Genomic DNA, 27,729 nt, shown 5'->3' with positions numbered 1-27,729 from the left:
TAGTGCCTTGCTGATGTCAAGCCGCCTGCTACCGCCGTACCTATTGATGATTTCTGTGTTCTTTATTAAGATTTCTCTGGTGATGATCTGGTTGTGAGAAGCGATTATGTGTTCCTTGATGGCTCTCTGTTTCTTATGCATTGTTAGTCGCCTAGAAAGAGACGTTGTTGTCTTGCCTATATACTGAGTTCTTTGGGGCTTACAGTCCCCAAGAGGGCATTTAAAGGCATAGACGACGTTGATCTCCTTCAAAGCGTTCTGCTTGGTGTCAGGCGAGTTTTTAATGAGTAGATTGGCCGTTTTTTGGTTTTATAATAAATTATCAATTGTATATTCTTATTTTTGTCTGTAGGGATGACGTTCCTATGAACAATATCTTTCAGGACCCTTTCCTCCGTTTTATGAGCCGTCGAAAAGAAGTTCCTGTAAAATAGTCTAATTGGGGGTACAAGTGTTGTGTTGTTTACTCTTCAGAAGTTGCATGGCGTTTTAACTTTTCATTTTATGATGTCTTCAACGAAACCGTTAGAGAAGCTGTTGTTGACTAGGACTTGCCCTACCCTACAGAGTTCTTCATCGACTTCTTTCTATCCTGAGCTGTGGCTTATAGCATGGTCGACGTAAGCATTGACAACACTCCTCTTGTACCTGTCTGGGCAGTCACTATTGACATTGAGGCACATTCCTATGTCTGTTTCTTTGGTGTAGACTGCAGTATGGAAGCCTCCGCTCCTTTCCATGGCAGTTACATCCAGAAAGGGCAGCTTCCCATTGTTCTCAATCTCGTACGTGAAACTCAACACAGAATTCTGCTCAAATGCCTCCTTCAGCTGCTGCAGATCTCTGGCATAAGGTACCTGTGTAAAAATGTCGTCAACATACCTGCAGTATATGGCGGGTTTCCAGCCCATGTCAACTAAGACCCTCTGTTCGATGGTGCCGATGTAGATGTTTGCAAACAGGACACGTTGGGGAGAACCCATTGAGACCCCATGTACTTGCTTATACATGTGCCCATACGGGCTCACGAAGGGTGCCTTTTTAGTGCAGGCTTGGAGGAGTTTCCTCAGTATGCTTTCTGGCATGTCAAGAGAAGTGCAAGCCGGGTCATGATATACTCTATACACGATATAGCCTGGTATGGGTGATTATCCATGTGTACCATGTACCATAGGCACATGTGTACCTATGAGTGTGTATGTGTGTACTCACCTAATTGTGCTTGCGGGGGTTGAGCTCTGGCTCTTTGGTCCCGCCTCACATGTGTGTGTGTGTGTGTGTGTGTGTGTGTGTGTGTGTGTGTGTGTGTGTGTGTGTGTGTGTGTGTGTGTGTGTGTGTGTGTGTGTGTATGTGTATGTGTGTGTGTGTGTATGTGTGTATGTGTGTATGTGTGTGTGTGTGTGTGTGTGTGTGTGTGTGTGTGTGTGTGTGTGTGTGTGTGTGTGTGTGTGTGTGTTTGTTTGTGTGCTTTACATGAATCTGATCGATTAACATGTGTATATTTGATTATTATTGAGTAAACACATTAATGGAGAATGGCCTGGTATGGTGATAATCCATGTGTAACATTCACCATAGGCACATGTGTACCTAGGTGTGTGTTTGTGCTTGTTTGTTTATGTTATATGAATTTGATAGATTATCAAGTGTACATGTGAGTATCAATGTGTACACACATTGATACACACAGTCCGGGTCTTGGATGGTAGACGCGTTGCGCGGTGCTCGTTCGATTAAGCTTCATATTTCGGGACATTAGAGGGATACACGGAAAATTCGTTGATTAGTGACTATACAAAGTGCATCACACCGATTAGAAACTACAAAATTCATGGATTGCGTCCGATAGTGTAAATTAGTCAAGACCAGGTGTACGACATCAGTGTCAAGACAAGCACGTGGCGCCACTGATTGGTCAGAGGGTACGCAACTTGATGTGACAGTGAAGACGAAAACTAATAGTGAATAGAATAGTGAGGAAGTGAGTCTAAAACGTGCAGCATTAGAGCTATACCGGTGCTAAGGGGAACAAGAAGCTAATTACTGGTGGTATAAGGAATATGAGGGAGGTATCTACGCCTGGCAGCAGCGTGGACTCCAGCAGGCCTACGAGACGTCAACAGTACTTCTATCATATGTTTGTGTTGTGGGGGAGGGGGGGGGGGAGTGGATTGATGGTGAGGCCTCTCAATAAGTCAGTACACCACTAGTGTACAGACTTAATGTATTATAATAGTTAGTCTTAGATATAAGTAACAAACATAAACGAATCTCAAGACACCGTATACGGCTCACGTGGGTTCTCGTTTCGTGGCACCCAAGTGGAAACAAAAAAAAAACTACACAACCCTCTACCTTCTCTCACCCCTACCCCCACCCCCTCACTGTAGCACCTCCAACAGTACAGTACTTCAACAGTACCCTTAAGTCGTTAACAGAGTGCAGGGTTTATATAATATCATATCAAAGTCACTAAAGCATTCCATTCAATGATACAAGAGAAATTGGTAGACAGGAGGCTAGGACCTTAATATGACTTCACCGGACATATCGCTAAGTCCCCTAGATCTCCCCCCCCCCTCACCCCACAGTAAACTGAAGACAACACCCTCACGTACACGCACACGCTCACACATACACATACACACACACACACACACACACACACACACACACACACACACACACACACACACACACACACACACACACACACACACACACACAAAATAAGGCAAGAAAGAGAAGGGTGGGCAGATTACATATTTTTGGATTATCAGAAAGCCTTTGATACAGTGCCACACAAGAGGCTAGTGCGAAAGTTGGAGATGCAGGCTGGAGTGAAAGGGAAGGTACTCCGGTGGATAGAGGAGTACCTAAGCAACTGGAGACAACGAGTCTGTGTGAGGGGTGAGGTCTCAGATTGGCGAGACGTCACAAGTGGAGTCCCGCAGGGGTCAGTCCTTGGACCTATACTGTTTCTGGTATATGTAAATGATCTCCCAGGGGGTATAGATTCGTTCCTCTCAATGTTTGCCGACGATGCAAAAATTATGAGGAGGATTGAAACAGAGGATGATAGTAGGAGGCTACAAGATGACCTAGATAGGCTGAGTGAATGGTCCAACAAATGGCTGTTGAAGTTCAACCCGAGTAAATGCAAAGTAATGAAACTAGGCAGCGAAAACAGGAGGCCAGACACAGGATACAGAATAGGAGATGAAGTACTTAATGAAACAGACAGAGAGAAAGATGTAGGAGTTGATATCACACCAAACCTGTCTCCTAAAGCCCACATAAAGAGAATAACGTCTGCGGCATATGCGAGGCTGGCTAACATCAGAACAGCGTTCAGGAACCTGTGTAAGGAATCATTCAGAATCGTGTACACCGCATATGTAAGACCAATCCTGGAGTATGCGGCCCCAGCATGGAGCCCGTACCTTGGTAAGCACAAGACGAAGCTGGAAAAAGTCCAAAGGTATGCTACTAGAGTTATGAGAAAAGGCTGCGGGAAATGCACCTTACGACACTGGAAGACAGAAGAGTAAGGGGGGACATGATCACAACCTACAAAATCTTCAGGGGAATCGACCGGGTAAACAAGGATGAACTATTCAACACTGGAGGGACGCGAACAAGGAGACACAGGTGGAAGCTGAGTACCCATATGAGCCACAGAGACATTAGAAAGAACTTTTTCAGTGTCAGAGTAGTTAGTAAATGGAATGCACTAGGAAGTGATGTGGTGGAGGCTGACTCCATACACAGTTTCAAATGTAGATATGATAGAGCCCAGTAGGCTCAGGAATCTGTACACCAGTTGATTGACGGTTGAGAGACGGGACCAAAGAGCCAAAGCTCAGCCCCCGCAAGCACAATTAGGTGAGTACAATTAGGTGAGAACACACACACATGTTTGCTGACGACGCCAAGATTATGAGAAGGATTAAGACTGAGGAGGACAGCTTGAGGCTTCAAAACGACCTGGACATGATGCAGGAATGGTCGAACAAATAGCTGTTAGAGTTTAACCCAAGCAAATGTAATGAAATGAAGATAGGGGTAGGAAGCAGGAGACCAGATACAAGGTATCATTTGGAAGATGAAATAATTCAAGAGTCAGAGAGAGAGAAAGACCTGGAGGTTGATATCACACCAGACCTGTCCCCTGAAGCTCATATCAAGAGGGATAACATGAGCAGCATATGCCAGGTTGGCTAACATAAGAAAAGCCTTTAGAAACTTGTGTAAGGAATCTTTCAGAACATTATATACCACATATGTCAGACCAATCCTGGAGTATGCAGCTCCAGCATGGAATCCAAATCTAGTCAAGCATAAGACTAAACTGGAAAAGGTTCAAAGGTTTGCCACCAGACATTACCCGAGCTGAGAGGTATGAGCTACGAGGAGTGACTACGGGAATTAAACCTCACTTCGCTGGAAGACAGAAAAGTTAAGGGGGACATGATCACCACATTCAAGATTCTGAAGGGAATTGATAGGGTAGATAAAAACAGGCTATTTAACACAAGGGGTACACGCACAAGGGGACACAGGTGGAAATTGAGTGCCCAAATGAGCCACAGAGATATTAGAAAGAACTTTTTTAGAGTCAGAGTGGTTGACAAATGGAATGCATTAGGAAGTGATGTGGTGGAGGCTGACTCCATACACAGTTTCAAGTGTAGATATGATAGAGCCCAATAGGCTCAGGAATCTGTACACCTGTTGATTGACGGTTGAGAGGCGGGACCAAAGAGCCAGAGCTCAACCCCCGCAAACACAACTAGGTGAGTACACACACACACACACACACACACACACACACACACACACACACACACACACTCCCTTTTCCCCCACGCCCCCCAAGCCCTCCACCCTTTTCTCTCCCCCCAAGCCCCCCCATCTCCCCTATCCCCCACAGCCTCTCCTCCCCCCATGCTTCCCCAACCCTCCCTCTCTTACCCACCCCCTGTACCCTCCCCCTCTTATCCACCCCCGTTACCCTCCCCCTCTTATCCACCCCCTGTATCCTCCCCCTCTCCCCCACCTCCCCAAGCCCTCCCTCCTCCACCAATCCCCCCGTGCCAGGTCCCCCCAGCTCCCACTCACCCCAGATCCCAAAGGTCCCCCCCAGAAAAGAAGCAGAAGAGAGTCAGTTTCAGGGTGATGTACTCGAACATAGATGGGATCACAAGCAAGACAAGTGAACTAAGGGAAAGAGCACAAGAAGTTAACCCAGATGTAATCGGACTCACTGAAACAAAACTCTCTGGAATCATAACGAATGCCGTGTTTTCCCAGGAGTATACAGTAATAAGGAAAGAGAGGGAAGGTAGGGGAGGAGGCGGAGTGGCCCTACTCATGAGAAGGGAATGGAGTTTTAAGGAGATGGCCATCCTGGGCTGTGAGGAGTTCAGAGACTACATAGCAGGCACCATAACAATGGGAGGACCAAGAATAGTAGTAGCAGTAATACACAAACCTCCACCAAATGACAGGAGACCCAGTCAAGAGTATGAAAACAACAACAAGGCAGTTAACACTATAATTGAGAGGGCAGCCTCTGCTGCCTGTAGAAATAGATCCCCCCTGCTCATCATGGGCGACTTCAATCACGGAAAGACTGACTGGGAGAACAAGGAACCGCATGGAGGCGAGGATACGTGGAGAGCCAAACTATTGGAGGTGGTGACAAGCAACTTTTTAACCCAGCATGTCGGAGAACCCACAAGGATGAGAGGCAATGACGAACCAGCGAGACTCGACCTAGTCTTCACTCTGAACGACTCCGACATAAGAGAAATCGGTTTTGAGGACCCAGTAGGAATGAGCGACCACAGTGTACTGGTGTTTGAGTACTTGATTGAAGAAGGGTTATTGAACTCGAGGTGGGATACCGAAACCAAAAGGTTAGCATACCGAAAGGGAAACTATGAGGGGATAAGAAAATTCCTAACAGATATAGCATGGAAAACAGAGCTCAGGGGAAAGACGGCCCAAGATATGATGGATTACATCACGCAGAAGTGCAAGGACGCAGCAAACAAGTTTGTCCCAGTCCAAAAGGAAAACAGAGAAATGAAGATGAGAAACCCATGGTTTAATCAAAGATGTAGGCTAGCTAAGCAGCAAAGTAAAAGGGCATGGAGAAACTATAGGAATAACAGGACACTGGAGAGCAGAGAAAGATACCAGAATGCCAGGAATGAATATGTCAGGATGAGAAGAGAGGCAGAAAGACAATACGAAAATGAAATCGCAAGCAAGGCAAAGACTCAGCCTAAATTGTTGCATAGCCACATTAGGAAAAAAACAACAGTAAAGGAACAGGTTATGAGATTAAGGATAGGGGCGGAAGGATTCACTACAAATGACAAGGAAGTGTGTGAGGAATTGAATAAGAAATTCCAGGAGGTCTTCACCTTAGAGCAAGGAGAAATTCCAGAGGTAAGTGAGGGAATAGCTAACCAGGAACCACTGGAAGAGTTTGAGATTACCAGTGGGGAAGTAAGGAAGTGTTTACTAGAGTTGGACGTGACGAAGGCTATAGGCCCAGATGGAATCTCCCCTTGGGTTCAAAAGGAAGGAGCAAGAGAACTGAGCCTACTACACTCCATAGTGTATAACAAATCACTGGCAACAGGGGAACTGCCAGATATTTGGAAAGCAGCTAACGTAGTCCCGATATACAAGAAAGGGGATAGACAGGAGGCACTGAACTACAGGCCAGTGTCCCTAACCTGCATACCATGCAAGTTGACGGAGAAGATTGTGCGAAAAAAACTAGTGGAGCATCTGGACCGAAGGAACTTTGTAACACAGCATCAACATGGGTTCAGGGATGGCAGGTCCTGCCTCACAGGGTTACTTGAATTCTACGACCAGGCAACAAAAATAAGGCAAGAAAGAGAAGGGTGGGCAGACTGCATATTTTTGGATTGTCAGAAAGCCTTTGATACAGTGCCACACAAGAGGCTAGTGCGAAAGTTGGAGATGCAGGCTGGAGTGAGAGGGAAGGTACTCCGGTGGATAGAGGAGTACCTAAGCAACAGGAGACAACGAGTCTGTGTGAGGGGTGAGGTCTCAGATTGGCGAGACGTCACAAGTGGAGTCCCGCAGGGGTCAGTCCTTGGACCTATACTGTTTCTGGTATATGTAAATGATCTCCCAGAGGGTATAGATTCGTTCCTCTCAATGTTTGCCGACGATGCAAAAATTATGAGGAGGATTGAAACAGAGGATGATAGTAGGAGGCTACAAGATGACCTGGATAGACTGAGTGAATGGTCCAACAAATGGCTGTTGAAGTTCAACCCGAGTAAATGCAAAGTAATGAAACTAGGCAGTTGAAACAGGAGGCCAGGCACAGGATACAGAATAGGAGATGAAGTACTTAATGAAACAGACAGAGAGAAAGATCTAGGAGTTGATATCACACCAAACCTGTCTCCTGAAGCCCACATAAAGAGAATAACGTCTGCGGCATATGCGAGGCTGGCTAACATCAGAACGGCGTTCAGGAACCTGTGTAAGGAATCATTCAGAATCTTGTACACCACATATGTAAGACCAATCCTGGAGTATGTGGCCCCAGCATGGAGCCGTACCCTGTCAAGCACAAGACGAAGCTGGAAAAAGTCCAAAGGTATGCTACTAGACTAGTCCCAGAACTAAGAGGCATGAGTTATGAGGAAAGGCTGCGGAAAATGCACCTTACGACACTGGAAGACAGAAGAGTAAGGGGGGACATGATCACAACCTACAAAATCCTCAGGGGAATCGACCGGGTAAACAAGGATGAACTATTCAACACTGGTGGGACGCGAACAAGGGGACACAGGTGGAAGCTGAGTACCCAAATGAGCCACAGAGACGTTAGAAAGAACTTTTTCAGTGTCAGAGTAGTTAGTAAATGGAATGCATTAGGAAGTGATGTGGTGGAGGCTGACTCCATACACAGTTTCAAATGTAGATATGATAGAGCCCAATAGGCTCAGGAATCTGTACACCAGTTGATTGACGGTTGAGAGGCGGGACCAAAGAGCCAGAGCTCAACCCCCGCAAGCACAATTAGGTGAGTACAATTAGGTGAGTACACACACAGCATGTCAGAGAACCCACAAGGATGAGAGGAAATGACGAACAAGAGAGACTCGACCTGGTCTTCACCCTGAACGACTCTGACATAAGAGAAATTGGTTTTGAGGCCCCAGTAGGAATGAGCGACCACAGTGTATTGGTGTTTGAGCACCTGATTGAAGAAGGGTTATTGAACTCGAGGAGGGATACGGAAACCAAAAGGTTAGCATACCGAAAGGGAAACTATGAGGAGATAAGAAAATTAATAACAGATATAGCATGGGAAACAGAGCTCAGGGAAAGGACGGCCCAAGATATGATGGACTACATCACGCAAAAATGCAAGGATGCAGCAAACAAGTTTGTCCCAGCCCAAAAGGAAAACAGTGAAATGAAGATGAGAAACCCATGGGTTAATCAGAGATGTAGGCTACCTAAGCAGCAAAGTAAAAAGGCATGGAGAAACTATAGGAATTACAGGACACTGGAGAGCAGAGAAAGATACCAGAATGCCAGGAATGAATATGTCAGGATGAGAAGAGAGGCAGAAAGACAATACGAAAATGACATCGCAAGCAAGGCAAAGACTCAGCCTAAATTGCTGCATAGCCACATCAGGAGAAAAACAACAGTAAAGGAACAGGTTATGAAATTAAGGATAGGGGCGGAAGGATTCACTACAAATGACAAGGAAGTGTGTGAGGAACTGAATAAGAAATTCCAAGAGGTCTTCACCTTAGAGCAAGGAGAAATCCCAGAGATAAGAGAGGGAATAGCTAACCTGGAACCACTAGAAGAGTTTGAGATTACCAGCGGGGAAGTAAGGAAGTGTTTACTAGAGTTGGATGTGACAAAGGCTATAGGCCCAGATGGAGTCTCCCCTTGGATACTAAAGGAAGGAGCAGAAGAACCTCCCACTCTCCATAGTGTATAACAAATCTCTGGCAACAGGGGAACTGCCAGAAATTTGGAAAGCAGCTAACGTAGTCCCGATATACAAGAAAGGGGATAGACAGGAGGCACTGAATTACAGGCCAGTGTCCCTAACCTGCATACCATGCAAGCTGATGAAGAAGATTAAAGCGAAGAACGCTAGTAGAGCACCTGGAGCGAAATAATTTTGTAACCCAGCATCAACATGGATTCAGGGATGGCAGGTCCTGCCTCACAGGGTTACTTGAATTCTACGACCAGGCAACAAAAATAAGGCAAGAAAGAGAAGGGTGGGCAGACTGCATATTTTTGGATTGTCAGAAAGCCTTTGATACAGTGCCACACAAGAGGCTAGTGAAAAAGCTGAAGATGCAGGCTGGAGTGAAAGGGAAGGTACTCCGTTGGATACAGGAGTACCTAAGCAACAGGAGACAATGAGTCAGTGTGAGGGGTGAGGTCTCAGATTGGCGAGACGTTACGAGTGGAGTCCCACAGGGGTCAGTCCTTGGACCTATACTGTTTCTGATATATGTAAATGATCTCCCAGGGGGTATAGAATCGTTTCTCTCTATGTTTGCCGATGATGCAAAAATTATGAGGAGGATTGAAGCTGAGGACGATAGTAGGAGGCTACAAGATGACCTAGACATACTGAGTGAATGGGCCAACAAATGGCTGTTGAAGTTCAACCCGAGTAAATGCAAAGTAATGAAACTAAGCAGTGGAAATAGGAGGCCAGACACAGGATACAGAATAGGAGATGAAGTACTTAATGAAACGAACAGAGAGAAAGATGTAGGAGTTGATATCACACCAAACCTGTCTCCTGAAGCCCACATAAAAAGAATAACGTCTGCGGCATATGCGAGGCTGGCTAACATCAGAACAGCGTTCAGGAACCTGTGTAAGGAATCATTCAGAATCGTGTACACCGCATATGTAAGACCAATCCTGGAGTATGCGGCCCCAGCATGGAGCCCGTACCTTGGCAAGCACAAGACGAAGCTGGAAAAAGTCCAAAGGTATGCTACTAGACTAGTCCCAGAACTACGAGGCATGAGTTATGAGAAAAGGCTGTGGGAAATGCACCTTACGACACTGGAAGACGGAAGAGTAAGGGGGGACATGATCACAACCTACAAAATCTTCAGGGGAATCGACCGGGTAAACAAGGATGAACTATTCAACACTGGAGGGACGCGAACAAGGAGACACATGTAGAAGCTGAGTACCCAAATGAGCCACAGAGACATTAGAAAGAACTTTTTCAGTGTCAGAGTTGTTAGTAAATGGAATGCACTAGGAAGTGATGTGGTGGAGGCTGACTCCATACACAGTTTCAAATGTAGATATGATAGAGCCCAGTAGGCTCAGGAATCTGTACACCAGTTGATTGACGGTTGAGAGACGGGACCAAAGAGCCAAAGCTCAGCCCCCGCAAGCACAATTAGGTGAGTACAATTAGGTGAGAACACACACACACGTTTGCTGACGACGCCAAGATTATGAGAAGGATTAAGACTGAGGAGGACAGCTTGAGGCTTCAAAACGACCTGGACATGATGCAGGAATGGTCGAACAAATAGCTGTTAGAATTTAACCCAAGCAAATGTAATGAAATGAAAATAGGGGTAGGAAGCAGGAGACCAGATACAAGGTATCATTTGGGAGATGAAATAATTCAAGAGTCAGAGAGAGAGAAAGACCTGGAGGTTGATATCACACCAGACCTGTCCCCTGAAGCTCATATCAAGAGGATAACATGAGCAGCATATGCCAGGTTGGCTAACATAAGAAAAGCCTTTAGAAACTTGTGTAAGGAATCTTTCAGAACATTATATACCACATATGTCAGACCAATCCTGGAGTATGCAGCTCCAGCATGGAATCCATATCTAGTCAAGCATAAGACTAAACTGGAAACGGTTCAAAGGTTTGCCACCAGACTAGTACCCGAGCTGAGAGGTATGAGCTACGAGGAGAGACTACGGGAATTAAACCTCACTTCGCTGGAAGACAGAAAAGTTAAGGGGGACATGATCACCACATTCAAGATTCTGAAGGGAATTGATAGGGTAGATAAAAACAGGCTATTTAACACAAGGGGTACACGCACAAGGGGACACAGGTGGAAACTGAGTGCCCAAATGAGCCACAGAGATATTAGAAAGAACTTTTTTAGAGTCAGAGTGGTTGACAAATGGAATGCATTAGGAAGTGATGTGGTGGAAGCTGACTCCATACACAGTTTCAAGTGTAGATATGATAGAGCCCAATAGGCTCAGGAATCTGTACACCTGTTGATTGACGGTTGAGAGGCGGGACCAAAGAGCCAGAGCTCAACCCCCGCAAACACAACTAGGTGAGTACACACACACACACACACACACACACACACACACACACACACACACACACACACACACACACACACACACACACACACACACACACACACACACACACATACACAGCATGTCAGAGAACCCACAAGGATGAGAGGAAATGGCGAACCAGAGAGACTCGACCTGGTCTTCACCCTGAACGACTCTGACATAAGAGAAATTGGTTTTGAGGCCCCAGTAGGAATGAGCGACCACAGTGTATTGGTGTTTGAGCACCTGATTGAAGAAGGGTTATTGAACTCGAGGAGGGATACGGAAACCAAAAGGTTAGCATACCGAAAGGGAAACTATGAGGAGATAAGAAAATTCCTAACAGATATAGCATGGGAAACAGAGCTCAGGGAAAGGACGGCCCAAGATATGATGGACTACATCACGCAAAAATGCAAGGACGCAGCAAACAAGTTTGTCCCAGCCCAAAAGGAAAACAGTGAAATGAAGATGAGAAACCCATGGTTTAATCAGAGATGTAGGCTACCTAAGCAGCAAAGTAAAAGGGCATGGAGAAACTATAGGAATTACAGGACACTGGAGAGCAGAGAAAGATACCAGAATGCCAGGAATGAATATGTCAGGATGAGAAGAGAGGCAGAAAGACAATACGAAAATGACATCGCAAGCAAGGCAAAGACTCAGCCTAAATTGCTGCATAGCCACATCAGGAGAAAAACAACAGTAAAGGAACAGGTTATGAAATTAAGGATAGGGGCGGAAGGATTCACTACAAATGACAAGGAAGTGTGTGAGGAACTGAATAAGAAATTCCAAGAGGTCTTCACCTTAGAGCAAGGAGAAATCCCAGAGATAAGAGAGGGAATAGCTAACCTGGAACCACTAGAAGAGTTTGAGATTACCAGCGGGGAAGTAAGGAAGTGTTTACTAGAGTTGGATGTGACAAAGGCTATAGGCCCAGATGGAGTCTCCCCTTGGATACTAAAGGTAGGAGCAGAAGAACCTCCCACTCTCCATATTGTATAACAAATCTCTGGCAACAGGGGAACTGCCAGAAATTTGGAAAGCAGCTAACGTAGTCCCGATATACAAGAAAGGGGATAGACAGGAGGCACTGAATTATAGGCCAGTGTCCCTAACCTGCATACCATGCAAGCTGATGGAGAAGATTATGCGAAGAACGGTAGTAGAGCACCTGGAGCGAAAGAATTTTGTAACACAGCATCAACATGGATTCAGGGATGGCAGGTCCTGCCTCACAGGGTTACTTGAATTCTACGACCAGGCAACAAAAATAAGGCAAGAAAGAGAAGGGTGGGCAGACTGCATATTTTTGGATTGTCAGAAAGCCTTTGATACAGTGCCACACAAGAGGCTAGTGAAAAAGGTGAAGATGCAGGCTGGAGTGAAAGGGAAGGTACTCCGTTGGATACAGGAGTACCTAAGCAACAGGAGACAACGAGTCAGTGTGAGGGGTGAGGTCTCAGATTGGCGAGACGTTACGAGTGGAGTCCCGCAGGGGTCAGTCCTTGGACCTATACTGTTTCTGATATATGTAAATGATCTCCCAGAGGGTATAGAATCGTTTCTCTCTATGTTTGCCGATGATGCAAAAATTATGAGGAGGATTGAAGCTGAGGACGATAGTAGGAGGCTACAAGATGACCTAGACATTACTGAGTGAATGGGCCAACAAATGGCTGTTGAAGTTCAACCCGAGTAAATGCAAAGTAATGAAACTAAGCAGTGGAAATAGGAGGCCAGACACACGATACAGAATAGGAGAATGAAGTACTTAATGAAACGAACAGAGAGAAAGATGTAGGAGTTGATATCACACCAAACCTGTCTCCTGAAGCCCACATAAAAAGAATAACGTCTGCGGCATACTGCTAGGCTGGCTAACATCAGAACAGCGTTCAGGAACCTGTGTAAGGAATCATTCAGAATCGTGTACACCGCATATGTAAGACCAATCCTGGAGTATGCGGCCCCAGCATGGAGCCCGTACCTTGTCAAGCCACAAGACGAAGCTGGAAAAAGTCCAAAGGTATGCCTACTAGACTAGTCCCAGAACTAAGAGGCATGAGTTATGAGGAAAGGCTGCGGGAAATGCACCTTACGGCACTGGAAGACAGAAGAGTAAGGGGGGACATGATCTCAACCTACAAAATCTTCAGGGGAATCGACCGGGTAAACAAAGATGAACTATTCAACACTGGAGGGACGCGAACAAGGAGACACAGATGGAAGCTGAGTACCCATATGAGCCACAGAGACATTAGAAAGAACTTTTTCAGTGTCAGAGTAGTTAGTAAATGGAAAGCACTAGGAAATGATGTGGTGGAGGCTGACTCCATACACAGTTTCAAATGTAGATATGATAGAGCCCAGTAGGCTCAGGAATCTGTACACCAGTTGATTGACAGTTGAGAGGCGGGACCAAAGAGCCAAAGCTCAGCCCCCGCAAGAACAATTAGGTGAGTACACACACACATGTTTGCTGACGACGCCAAGATTATGAGAAGGATTAAGACTGAGGAGGACAGCTTGAGGCTTCAAAACGACCTGGACATGATGCAGGAATGGTCGAACAAATAGCTGTTAGAGTTTAACCCAAGCAAATGTAATGAAATGAAGATAGGGGTAGGAAGCAGGAGACCAGATACAAGGTATCATTTGGGAGATGAAATAATTCAAGAGTCAGAGAGAGAGAAAGACCTGGAGGTTGATATCACACCAGACCTGTCCCCTGAAGCTCATATCAAGAGGATAACATCAGCAGCATATGCTAGGTTGGCTAACATAAGAACGGCCTTTAGAAACTTATGTAAGGAATCTTTCAGAACATTATATACCACATATGTCAGACCAATCCTGGAGTATGCAGCTCCAGCATGGAATCCATATCTAGTCAAGCATAAGACTAAACTGGAAAAGGTTCAAAGGTTTGCCACCAGACTAATACCCGAGCTGAGAGGTATGAGCTACGAGGAGAGACTACGGGAATTAAACCTCACTTCGCTGGAAGACAGAAAAGTTAAGGGGGACATGATCACCACATTCAAGATTCTGAAGGGAATTGATAGGGTAGATAAAAACAGGCTATTTAACACAAGGGGTACACGCACAAGGGGACACAGATGGAAACTGAGTGCCCAAATGAGCCACAGAGATATTAGAAAGAACTTTTTTAGTGTCAGAGTGGTTGTCAAATGGAATGCATTAGGAAGTGATGTGGTGGAGGCTGACTCCATACACAGTTTCAAGTGTAGATATGATAGAGCCCAATAGGCTCAGGAATCTGTACACCTGTTGATTGACGGTTGAGAGGCGGGACCAAAGAGCCAGAGCTCAACCCCCGCAAACACAACTAGGTGAGTACACATACACACACACACACTCACACACACACACACACACACACACACACACACACACACACACACACACACACACACACACACACACACACAGCATGTCAGAGAACCCACAAGGATGAGAGGAAATGACGAACCAGAGAGACTCGACCTGGTCTTCACCCTGAACGACTCTGACATAAGAGAAATCGGTTTTGAGGCCCCAGTAGGAATGAGCGACCACAGTGTACTGGTGTTTGACCACCTGATTGAAGAAGGGTTATTGAACTCGAGGAGGGATACGGAAACCAAAAGGTTAGCATACCGAAAGGGAAACTATGAGGAGATAAGAAAATTCCTAACAGATATAGCATGGGAAACAGAGCTCAGGGAAAGGACGGCCCAAGATATGATGGACTACATCACGCAAAAATGCAAGGACGCAGCAAACAAGTTTGTCCCAGTCCAAAAGGAAAACAGTGAAATGAAGATGAGAAACCCATGGTTTAATCAGAGATGTAGGCTAGCTAAGCAGCAAAGTAAAAGGGCATGGAGAAACTATAGGAATAACAGGACACTGGAGAGCAGAGAAAGATACCAGAATGCCAGGAATGAATATGTCAGGATGAGAAGAGAGGCAGAAAGACAATACGAAAATGACATCGCAAGCAAGGCAAAGACTCAGCCTAAATTGCTGCATAGCCACATCAGGAGAAAAACAACAGTAAAGGAACAGGTTATGAAATTAAGGATAGGGGCGGAAGGATTCACTACAAATGACAAGGAAGTGTGTAAGGAACTGAATAAGAAATTCCAAGAGCTCTTCACCTTAGAACAAGGAGAAATCCCAGAGATAAGAGAGGGAATAGCTAACCAGGAACCACTAGAAGAGTTTGAGATTACCAGTGGGGAAGTAAGGAAGTGTTTACTAGAGTTGGATGTGACAAAGGCTATATGCCCAGATGGAGTCTCCCCTTGGATACTAAAGGAAGGAGCAGAAGAACCTCCCACTCTCCATAGTATATAACAAATCTCTGGCAACAGGGGAACTGCCAGAAATTTGGAAAGCAGCTAACGTAGTCCCGATATACAAGAAAGGGGATAGACAGGAGGCACTGAATTACAGGCCAGTGTCCCTAACCTGCATACCATGCAAGCTGATGGAGAAGATTATGCGAAGAAAGCTAGTGGAGCACCTGGAGCGAAAGAATTTTGTAACACAGCATCAACATGGATTCAGGGATGGCAGGTCCTGCCTCACAGGGTTACTTATATTCTACGACCAGGCAACAAAAATAAGGCAAGAAAGAGAAGGGTGGGCAGACTGCATATTTTTGGATTGTCAGAAAGCCTTTGATACAGTGCCAAACAAGAAGCTAGTGAAAAAGCTGAAGATACAGGCTGGAGTGAAAGGGAAGGTACTCCGTTGGATACAGGAGTACCTAAGCAACAGGAGACAACGAGTCAGTGTGAGGGGTGAGGTCTCAGATTGGCGAGACGTTACGAGTGGAGTCCCGCAGGGGTCAGTCCTTGGACCTATACTGTTTCTGATATATGTAAATGATCTCCCAGAGGGTATAGAATCGTTTCTCTCTATGTTTGCCGATGATGCAAAAATTATGAGGAGGATTGAAGCTGAGGACGATAGTAGGAGGCTACAAGATGACCTAGACATTCTGAGTGAATGGGCCAACAAATGGCTGTTGAAGTTCAACCCGAGTAAATGCAAAGTAATGAAACTAAGCAGTGGAAATAGGAGGCCAGACACAGGATACAGAATAGGAGAAGAAGTACTTAATGAAACGAACAGAGAGAAAGATCTAGGAGTTGATATCACACCAAACCTGTCTCCTGAAGCCCACATAAAAAGAATAACGTCTGCGGCATACGCTAGGCTGGCTAACATCAGAACAGCGTTCAGGAACCTGTGTAAGGAATCATTCAGAATCATGTACACCGCATATGTAAGACCAATCCTGGAGTATGCGGCCCCAGCATGGACCCCGTACCTTGTCAAGCACAAGACGAAGCTGGAAAAAGTCCAAAGGTATGCCTCTAGACTAGTCCCAGAACTAAGAGGCATGAGTTATGAGGAAAGGCTGCGGGAAATGCACCTTACGGCATTGGAAGACAGAAGAGTAAGGGGAGACATGATCACAACCTACAAAATCCTCAGAGGAATCGACTGGATAAACAAGGATAAACTATTCACCACTGGTGGGACGCAAACAAGGGGACACAGGTGGAAAATGAGTACCCACATGAGCCACAGAGACGTTAGAAGGAATTTTTTCAGTGTCAGAGTAGTTAACGGATGGAATGCATTAGACAGTGATGTGGTGGAGGCTGACTCTATACACAGTTTAAAATGTAGATATGATAGATCCCAGTAGGCTCAGGAATCTGTACACCAGTTGATTGACAGTTGAGAGGCGGGACCAAAGAGCCAAAGCTCAAACCCCGCAAGCACAAATAGGTGAGTACACACACACACACAATCACAAACAGGATTTGACTCCCTGGCGAGAAGCGACCATTCCTATCTCCCTCTCCTAGCTGACACGTTCCTCTCTCACGCTCTCCTCTCTCCTCTCTCATTAGTTCCCCCCCTCTCTCTCCCTCTAACTCTCTCCCTCTCAACCACTCCCTCCCCCTCTCTCACTCACACTTGTCCCCCCCCCCATCTCTCTCTCTCTCTCTCTCTCTCTCTCTCTCTCTCTCTCTCTCTCTCTCTCTCTCTCCCCCTTCTTCTCTATCATCTCTCTCCCCCCCTTCTCTCTCATCTCTCTCATCTCTCTCCCCCCTTCTCTCTCATCTCTCCCCCCCTTCTTTTTCATCCCTCCCCCCTTCTCTCTTATCTCTCTCCCTCTTCTTCTCTATCATCTCTTTCCCCCCTTCTCTCTCATCTCTCTCTCACCCTTTCTATCTCATCTCTCTCCCCCCTTCTCTCTCTTCTCTCCCCCTTCTCTGTCATCTCTCTCCCACCTTCTCTCTCATCTCTCTCCCCCCTTCTCTCTCATCTCTCTCCCCCCTTCTCTCTAATCTCTCCCCCTCCTTCTCACTCATCTCTTTCCCCCCTTCTCTCTCATCTCTCTCCTCCCTTCTCTCTCATCTATCTCTCTCCCCCCTTCTCTCTAATCTCTCCCCCTCCTTCTCACTCATCTCTTTCCCCCCTTCTCTCTCATCTCTCTCCTCCCTTCTCTCTCATCTCTCTCTCTCTCTCCCCTTCTCTCTCATCACTCTCCCCCCTTCTCTCTCATCACTCTCCCCCCTTCTCTCTCATCTCTCTCCCCCCTTCTCTCTCATCTCTCTCTCTCCCCCCTTCTCTCTCATCTCTCCCCCCTTCTCTCTCATCTCTCTCCCCCCTTCTCTCTCATCTCTCCCCCTCCTTCTCACTCATCTCTTTCCCCCCTTCTCTCTCATCTCTCTCCCCCCTTCTCTCTCATCTCTCTCTCTCCCCCCTTCTCTCTCATCACTCTCCCCCCTTCTCTCTCATCTCTCCCCCCTTCTCTCTCATCTCTCCCCCCTTCTCTCTCATCTCTCCCCCCTTCTCTCTCATCTCTCTCTCTCCCCCCTTCTCTCTCATCACTCTCCCCCCTTCTCTCTCATCTCTCTCCCCCCTTCTCTCTCATCTCTCTCTCTCTCCCCTTCTCTCTCATCTCTCCCCCCCTTCTCTCTCATCTCTCTCCCCCCTTCTCTCATCTCTCCCCCTCCTTCTCACTCATCTCTCCCCCCTTCTCTCTCATCTCTCTCCCCCCTTCTCTCTCATCTCTCTCTCCCCCCTTCTCTCTCATCTCTCTCTCCCCCCTTCTCTCTCCCCCCTTCTCTCTCATCTCTCTCTCTCCCCCCTTCTCTCTCATCACTCTCCCCCCCTTCTCTCTCATCTCTCTCTCTCCCCCCTTCCCTCTCATCACTCTCCCCCCTTCTCTCTCATCACTCTCCCCCCTTCTCATCTCTCTCCCCCCTTCTCTCTCATCTCTCTCCCCCCCTTCTCTCTCATCTCTCGCCCCCCTTCTCTCTCATCTCTCGCCCCCCTTCTCTCTCATCTCTCTCCCGCCTTCTCTCTCATTTCTCTCCCCCCCTTCTCTCTCCCCCCTTCTCTCTCATCTCTCTCTCTCCCCCCTTCTCTCTCGTCACTCTCCCCCTTCTCTCTCATCTCTTTCCCCCCTTCTCTCTCATCACTCTCCCCCCTTCTCTCTCATCACTCTCCCCCCTTCTCTCTCATTTCTCTCCCCCCTTCTCTCTTATCTCTCTCCCCACCCCTCTTCTCTCTCATCTCTCCCCCTTCTCTCTCATCTCTCCCCCTTCTCTCTCATCTCTCTCCCCCCTTTATCATCTCTCTCCCCCCTTCTCTCTCTTCTCTCCCCCCCCTTCTCTCTCATCTCTCTCCCCCCTTCTCTCTCATCTCTCCCCCCCCTTCTCTCTCATCTCTCTCCACCCTCTCTCTCTCATCCCTCTCTCCCCTTCTCTCTCATCCCTCTCCCCCCCCCCTTCTCTCTCATCTCTCTCCCCTCCCTTCTCTATCATCTCTCTCATCCCTCTCCCTCCTTCTCTCTTATCTCTCTCCCCACCCCCCTTCTTTCTCATCTCTCTCAACTATCTCCCACCTCTATCTCTCTCATAGGGAGAAAACATGTCTGTGAGACTGACTCCGGGAAGCAGCCACAGGAAGACAGACATGGGAGGGACAAACTCAGAGGATGGGGGGGGGGGTAACAGGAAGCCTGGATTAAGGGAATATTCCACCAAATGTTGGATTAATTCAGTGAAGGACTGAGGGTAATGAGGGAGACAGTAACCAACCTAAAGGATGAACTAAGGGCAGCAAAGGATGAGATAAGAAGCCTGAAGGAGACTCCCTCCCCAATATAAGACACGAACTGAGATAGGAATGCTACTGTTGAGGGGAATTCTTCACCACAACGCTCTTTTGCAGAACTGTTTAAAAAGAGCCCTGAAGCTAGGTCTGCAGTTAGGGAAGTTGCCATGGAAGTGGCTTCTCAGGATGCAGCTAAATGTACTGGCCAGCTGATAGAGCAGAAAAGAGCAGAAGTAATAGTAGGCATTAAGGAGCAAACAGGGACTGGTCCAATAGACAGGAGAGAGAAGGACAAAAATGAAGTTAATGAGATCCTTAATGGACTAAAGATGGAGAGGGCTGACCAAAAATATTGAAAAGGTTTTCAGGATCGGACGGTACAACAAGGACAGAGACCAACTGATAAAGGTGGTATTCAAAAGCAAGAGACTTGTTAGCAAGGAAGAGTGGACTAGCAAATGTACAGAAGTTCAAAAAATATTCGTACAGAGGGATATGACAAGGGATGAGAGAAGGAAGGCAGCATCCACAAAGAGGGAGCGCAGGGAGTGAAAGGAATCAGGGAGCCACAACCCTGAGCCCTACAATCCCAGAGGGGAGCGGGGAACCCTCCACAAGCAGCTCAACAGACACAGTGAGAGAAGCACCTCCCCCATCCTCCACCCAATAGTTGACCTACCTGCCCCAACCCATGGTGCCCAAGGTGCCCACCTTGGGTACCCTACCCCCACTGCCCCCTCCCCAGGAACTCCCATCTCCCCCACCCCACCAGGCCCTCCCTAATCCCCCATGCTCTCCCTTCTCCCCGACCCCCAAGCCCTCCATTCTCCCTTTCCCCAAACTCTCCAGTATCCCCCACCCGCTTGAGGCCTTCCTTCTCCCCCACCCTCCTAAACCCTTCCTGCTCTCCCACTCTCCTAAGCCCTCCCTTCTTCCTCAACCCCCTCAGCACTCCCTTTCCCCCCAACCTCACCCCCAAGCCCTCCTCCCTCTTATACACCCCCAAGCCCCCTATTTCCCCACATCCCTCCAAACCCTCCCTCCTCACACACCCCACCAAGCCTCCCCTTCTCCCACACTCCCCAAATCCTTCCCCCTCTCACCCACTCCCCCAAGCCTTCCCCTCTCACCCACCTCCCTCAAGCCTTTCCCTTGCCTCCCCACCCCCAAGTTCTTCCCCCTCCCCCCCCCCAAGCCTCCCCCACCTCCCCACCCCCTACACCACCCTCCTCGTACTGGATCCTCCCAGCCCCCGCACAAACCAGATCCTCCAGGTCCCCCTTCATAGGTCCTCCCATCCCAGTCCATCCATGTTTCACTGCTTCAGGGGGATGCAAAAGGATCTGAGAAGGGACAGAAGAGAGTCAGTTTCAGGGTGATGTACTCAAACATTGATGGTATCACAAGCAAGGCAAGTGAACTAAGGGAAAGAGCACAAGAAGTGAGCCCAGATGTAATCGGACTCACAGAAACAAAACTCTCAGGAATCATAACAAATGCGGTGTTTCCCCAGGACTACACTGTAATAAGTAAAGAGAGGGAGGGAAGGGGAGGAAGTGGAGTGGCCCTACTAATGAGAAAAGAATGCAGTTTCAAGGAGATGGCCATCCCGGACTGCGAGGGATTCAGAAACTACATAACAGGCAACATGACAATGGGAGGACCACAAGTAGTAGTAGCTGTGATATATAACCCTCCACCAAATGACAGAAGACCAAGGCAAGAGTATGACAACAACAACATGGCAGTTAACACTATAATTGAGAAGGCAGTCTCTGCTGCCTGTAGAAATAGATCCCATCTGCTCATCATGAGGGAATTCAATCATGGAAGGATAGACTGGGAGAACAAGGATCTGCATGGAGGAGAGGATACATGGAGAACCAAGCTAATGGAGGTGAGGACAAGAAACTTTCCAAGCCAACATGTCAAGGAACCCACTAGGATGAGAGGTAATAATGAACCAGCAAGACTCAACCTAGTCTTCACTCTGAACGACTCCGACATAAGGGAAATCGGTTCTGAGGCCCCAGTAGGAATGAGCGACCACAGTACACTGGTGTTTGAGTATCTGGTTGAAGAAGGGTTAATGAACTTGAGGAGCGGCACTGAAAACAAAAGGCTAGCTTTCCGTAAGGGAAACTACGAGGAGATAAGAAGATTCCTAACAGATATAACATGGGAAACAGAGCTCAGGGGTATGAGCCCAAGACTACATCAGACTGGACCACATCACGCACAATGGCAAGGAGGCAGCAAACAAGTTTTTCCCATTCCTAAAGGAAGACAACGACATGAAGATGAGAAACCCATGGTTTAATCAGAGATGTAGACTAGCTAAACAGCAAAGTAAAAGGGCATGGAGAAACTATAGAAATAACAGGACACTTGAGAGCAGAGAAAGATACCAGAGTGCCAGGAATGAATATGTCAGGATGAGAAGAGAGGCAGAAAGACAATAGGAAAATGACATCGCGAGCAAGGCAAAGACTCGACCTAAATTGCTGCACAGCCACATAAGGAGAAAAACAACAGTAAAGGAACAGGTAATGAAATTAAGGATAAGGGCAGAAGGTTTCACTACAAACGACAAGGAAGTGTGTGAGGAACTGAATACGAAATTCCAGGAGGACTTCACCTCAGAGCAAGGAGAAATTCCAGAGATAAGAGAGGGAATAGTTAACCAGGAACCACTAGAAGAGTTTGAGATTACCAGTGGGGAAGTAGGGAAGTTGTTACTAGAGTTGGATGTGACCAAGGCTATAGGCCCAGATGGAATCTCCCCTTGGATACTAAAGGAAGGAGCAGAAGCACTGTGCTTGCCACTCTCCATAGTGTATAACAAATCGCTGGCAACAGGGGAGCTGCCACAAATTTGGAAAACAGCTAATGTAGTCTAGATATACAAGAAAGGGGATAGACAGGAGGCACTTAACTCCAGGCCAGTGTCCCTAACCTGCATACCATGCAAGCTGATGAAGAAGATTGTGTGAAGGAAGCTAGTGGAACATCTGGAGCGAAGTTGACTTTGTAACACAGCTTCAACATGGGTTCAGGGATGTCAAGTCCTGCCTCACAGGGTTACTTGAATTCTACAACCAGGCAACAAAAATCAGGCAAGAAAGAAAGGGATGGACAGACTGCATATTTTTGGATTGCCAGAAAGCCTTCGATTCAGTACCACACAAGAGGCTAGTGAAAATGCTGTAGATGCAGGCTGGAGTGAAAGGGAAGGTACTCCATTCGATAAGAGAGTACCTAAGCAACAGAAGACAACGAGTCACTGTGAGGGGTGAGGTCTCAGATTGGCGAGACGTCACAAGTGGAGTCCCGCAGGGGTCAGTCCTTGGACCTATACTGTTTCTGATATATGTAAATAATCTCCCAGAGGGTATAGCCTCATTTTTCTCAATGTTTGCTGATGATGCCAAAATTATAAGGAGGATTGAAACAGAGGAGGATAGTAGGAGGCTACAAGATGACCTGAACAGATTGAATGAATGGTCAAACAAATGGCTGTTGAAGTTCAACCCGAGTAATTGCAAAGTAATGAAACTAGGCATAGGAAACAGAAGACCAGACACAGGATACAGAATAGGAGAGGAAGTACTCCATGAAACGGACTGAGAAAAAGATCTAGGGATTGATATCACCCCAAACCTGTCTCCTGAAGCCCACGTAAAGAGAACTACGTCTGCGGCATATGCGAGGCTGGCTAACATCAGAACCACAATCAGGAACCTGTGTAAGGAATCATTTAGAATCTTGTATACCACATATGTAAGACCAATCCTGTAGTATGCAGCCCCAGCATGGAGCCCGTACCTTGTCAAGCACAAGACGAAGTTGGAAATGTTTCAGAGGTATGCCACTGGACTAGTCCCAGAACGAAAAGGCATGAGTTACGAGGAAAGGATGTTAGAGATGCACCTAAGGTAAGGTAGTTATCAAAAGAAGGCACCAAACCAGGAAAGCTATGTAGCACCATCAAAGTGCGAAATAATCAGAGGGCGCTAAATATCACCAAGAATGCCAACACGAGAACAGAAACGCATAAGGTGAACAATATCAAAAGTATCAGATTCACCAAGATTTCTATCAAGGGACAAGTGACCGTGAGGGACGGTCTGAAAGCAAGACACGTTCATCCTGGAAGTCAGGACATTCAACAAGGATAGGCACAACTGTAAGAGGGACAACACAATTTGGACAATAAGGAGCAGGGCGGCGCTCCATTAAGTGACCGTGGGTTAAGCGAATAAGGCCTATCTGCAGCCTTGCCAAACAGTTTCCCACCGCCGGTTACGGTGGTAGGAGGAAGGCCACGGGGACACACTACGTTTGAGAGTGCGCAGCTTGTTACTAACTACAGAGGAACAACAACCCTGCCAACGGGCAAGGATGGAGGAATGAATAACAGGATAACAGTTGGAATAACGAATACCTTTACGGGAGATGGGACAAGAACAGATAGCGTCCTTAGCGGCAGCATCCGCACACTCATTTAAAGAAACACCAATATGGCTGGGAACCCAGCAAGACTCTACTGATTTAAATTTACTAGAAATAAGAAACAGCCAGTGTTGAATCTCGATGACCACCGGATGGACAGGATTAAAGAAGCCTAGAGCCATGAGGGCACTACGAGAGTCAACTACAACCACAAAGGAGGAACGACAATGAAAAAGCAAAAGACGGAGAGCATAGAGAATAGCATAAAGTTCTGCTGTGAAGACGCTAGCCTCCGAAGGGAGGCGACACATATAAGTGCGGTCAGGAAAAGCAACAGAGTAGCCCACACCGTCCGCAGACTTAGACCCATCGGTGAAGACGGAAATAGAGTGAGAGTGTGAAGAAAAGTGCTCAGGGAAAAGGCGTTTCAGAACCGTAGGAGGGGTAAAAGCTTTAGTGAAGCGAGTCAAGGACGTATAAAACTTTGGAAGGGAAATCTCCACGAAGGCAAGGAAGAAACAATACGAGTAGAAACATTAGAAATATGAACAGAAAGAGAGTCCTGTAAGCGAGATAACAGGACAGAAAGAGGGAGGCGATGAAGAGGAACAAGAACCACAGAAGGGGTAAAAGTTAAAGCACGACAGAAGCGAGAGGAAGGATGTTGTAAGGACCGCGCAAGATACCGAGGACAGTAGCGATCACAGCGGTCCTGGAGAGAGAGGAAGCCAGTGTCAACATACAAACTGAGGGTTGGAGTTGAATGAAATGCACCAGAGCTGAGACGCAACCCAGCACGGTGCAAAGCATCAAGATGGTGAAGAGTAGAAGGAGAAGCAGAAGAGTATGCAGGGCAACCATAATCGAGTTTAGACAGGACGAGAGAGGAGTGCGAATAGAGGAGCGTGCATCTATCCGCTCCCCAAGAAGTATGGGACAAAACCTTAAGTAGGTTAAGGGCCTTAGAGCATTCAACTTGGAGGTAAGAGAAATGGGCTGACCAAGACAAACGAGTGTCAAAGATTAACCCCAAAAGGTTAGCGGAATCCCTGTACACAATGGGATGACCATAAAGCGACAAAGAGGGACGAAGAACGACATGCTTATGAGTAAAAGCCATAGCACAAGTCTTAGACACAGAGAACTTGAAGCTATGATTGGTGGCCCAAGACGACATGGCATCAATCACAAGTTGAAGCTGCCGTTGAAGTAGAGGCAAATCATCACCCTGACAGCAAAGGGTAAGATTGTCAAGATAGAGAGTGGAGTAGACACCAGAAAGAAGAGAGGAAAGAAGACCGTTGAGGGCAACTAGAAAAAGAGTAGTGCTCAGAACACTTCCCTGGGGTACACCTTCATACTGACGAAAAGGGGCAGAGAGAGTGGTACCAAGCCGCACACGAAAGGAACGACGAGAGAGGAAACTCTGGAGGAAGAGAGGGAGATTCCCACGAAGGCCAAAAGAATGAAGTTAAGACAGAATATGATACTGCCAGATAGTGTCTTAAGCCTTTACCAGGTCAAAAAGTACGGCCACAATGGAGGTTTTCGCAGCAAAAGCAGTACGAATATAGACGTCCAAGTTCACTAGGACATCTGTTGTGCTGCGGCACTTACGAAAACCAAATTGAGAAGGGGAGAGGTGGTGATAGAGTTCTAAGAACATCAAATGAACGTTTACCATACGTTCAAAGAGCTTGCAAACACAACTCTTGAGGGCAATAGGGTGGAAATCCTTGGGGGATGACCCCAGAGACCCTGGCTTCCGAACAGGGAGGACAACAGTATCGCGCCAGTCTTCAGGGACTGACGACGACTCCCAGACCCGATTGTACAGACTCAGTAAATACTAAGACGTGCACGGAGGGAGTTGGCGAAGCATTTCATAATGATTGCCATCGGAGCCCACTGCCGTAGAACCGCAGAAGGCTAGGGCAGACTGAAGCTCAGAGAGAGAGAGAAGGGATCATTAATGGGAAGGCGAAGATGAGTACAGAAATTTAAAGGACGAGATTCAAGAACAGGCTTACGAAGAAGGAAGGATTGGGGAAGATGAGAACCAGAACTAACGGATGAAAAGTAGGAACCCAGTTCAGTCGCGACCTGCAACGGGTCCGCCATAAGAGCACCACGGAGGTGAAGGACCGGCGAGACATCGGGAACGAACTTACCTGCAATGATGTGGATACGATTCCAGACCAATGGTAGAGAAGTCTCGGACGTAACGGTGGAGACATAAGATATCCAGCAAGAACGTTTAGCCGCACAGATGGTCCTACGGGCCACCGCACTTGCCTTCCGAAACAAATGAAAAGACCCAACCATCTGCCGGTGGCGATGTCTCTTCCAGGCTGCACGCTTACAGCGGACAGCACGAGCACAGTCCACATTGCACCAGGGAACGCACTTTTGCGTTCCCGGAGAGGAAGAGCGAGGAATAGAGAGGAGGGCAACGTCGAAGACAATGTCATGAAAAAGAAGGAGGGTGTGAGGGAGAGGTAGAACGGAGAAGCCGGAAATAGTAGCACGGAGAGTAAAGAGGCGGCAGTCAGCCTCGGCAAACCACCACCTAGGGAAGGAGAGAGGAGGGTGAAAAGAGAGAAAAAGGAACAAGGATAGGAAAATGGTCACTGCCATGGAGGTCATCAATGACTCGCCACCCAAAATCTAAGGAAAGTGGTGACGAGCACAGAGAAAGATCGAGACAGGAAAGAGAGCAAGTCAGAGAATCCAAATGAGTGGGCTCACGAGAATTATTAAGAAGGGACAGGGAAGAAAAGAGGATCAAAGGTTCAAGGAGGCGACCCCGGGTGTTTGTCAGCACATCACCCCATAATGCATGACGTCTAGGAAGAGTCTAGGAAGTGTTTAAGATCAAGAAGAGAAAGTGGGACAGTGGGGGGGAGATAAATGGAACAAACCGTGTACCATTTACGCACAAAGACACGGGCAGCAGAACAGTGTAGGGGCGAGGAAAAAAGTAAGGGGATGAAGGGAACGTCTGAGCGAATCAAGAGAGCAGAAGAGTTATGGGCCCCCAGCAACAGCTTTGAGAAAAGAATAGCCACGGAAGCAACCAGGACGAGCACCAAGCATCAGCCCCTGAAGACAGACACAAAGGGGCAAAAACTGTGAAATTAGAAGCTGGAGGTCAAGGAAATTGGCGTAATATCCATGGATGTTCCATTGAAGAATAGACATCGACAAAAAAAGAAAGGATAGCATCAGAGAGCAAAGAAGAAACAAAGGTGAAAAAGGAACACAGAACGTAAAAGAAGCACAAGGTCAGCGAAGTCAGGGTTAGGGGCATGGGTCAAATGAGTAAAGAAGGGAAAGAAGCCGGAGGGCAGACCAGAGATGGACGAGCAGGGTCTGGAGGAGGAGAAGGAAGAGAAAGAGGAGGAGGAGGAAGAGAAGGGGCAGAAAGAGGGGAGCGCACCTCAGCAAGGGCAGTAACCGAGACGGAACCGGGGGCTAAAGAAGCGCCCACAGTAGGAACAGGGGGCTCCACCACCGAAGCGGGAGGGGAAGGAACGATAGAATCAGAGATAAGGGGTGAAGAAGAAAGCGAAGCCTTCTTACTTACCGGGGAGAAGGAAGGAGAGGAACCAGGTTTCCGCTTCTGACTCAAAGAGACAGGTGTCTTAGCAGCAATGTACTAGGCAACAGACTCTAGTGTCTCGATAGGAGAAGAAGAGCGAGAGCGAACAACACGAC

Source organism: Procambarus clarkii, chromosome 70 (genome assembly GCF_040958095.1).
Source record: "Procambarus clarkii isolate CNS0578487 chromosome 70, FALCON_Pclarkii_2.0, whole genome shotgun sequence".
NCBI lineage: Eukaryota > Metazoa > Arthropoda > Malacostraca > Decapoda > Cambaridae > Procambarus > Procambarus clarkii.
Note: the sequence above shows the minus strand (reverse complement) of the source record.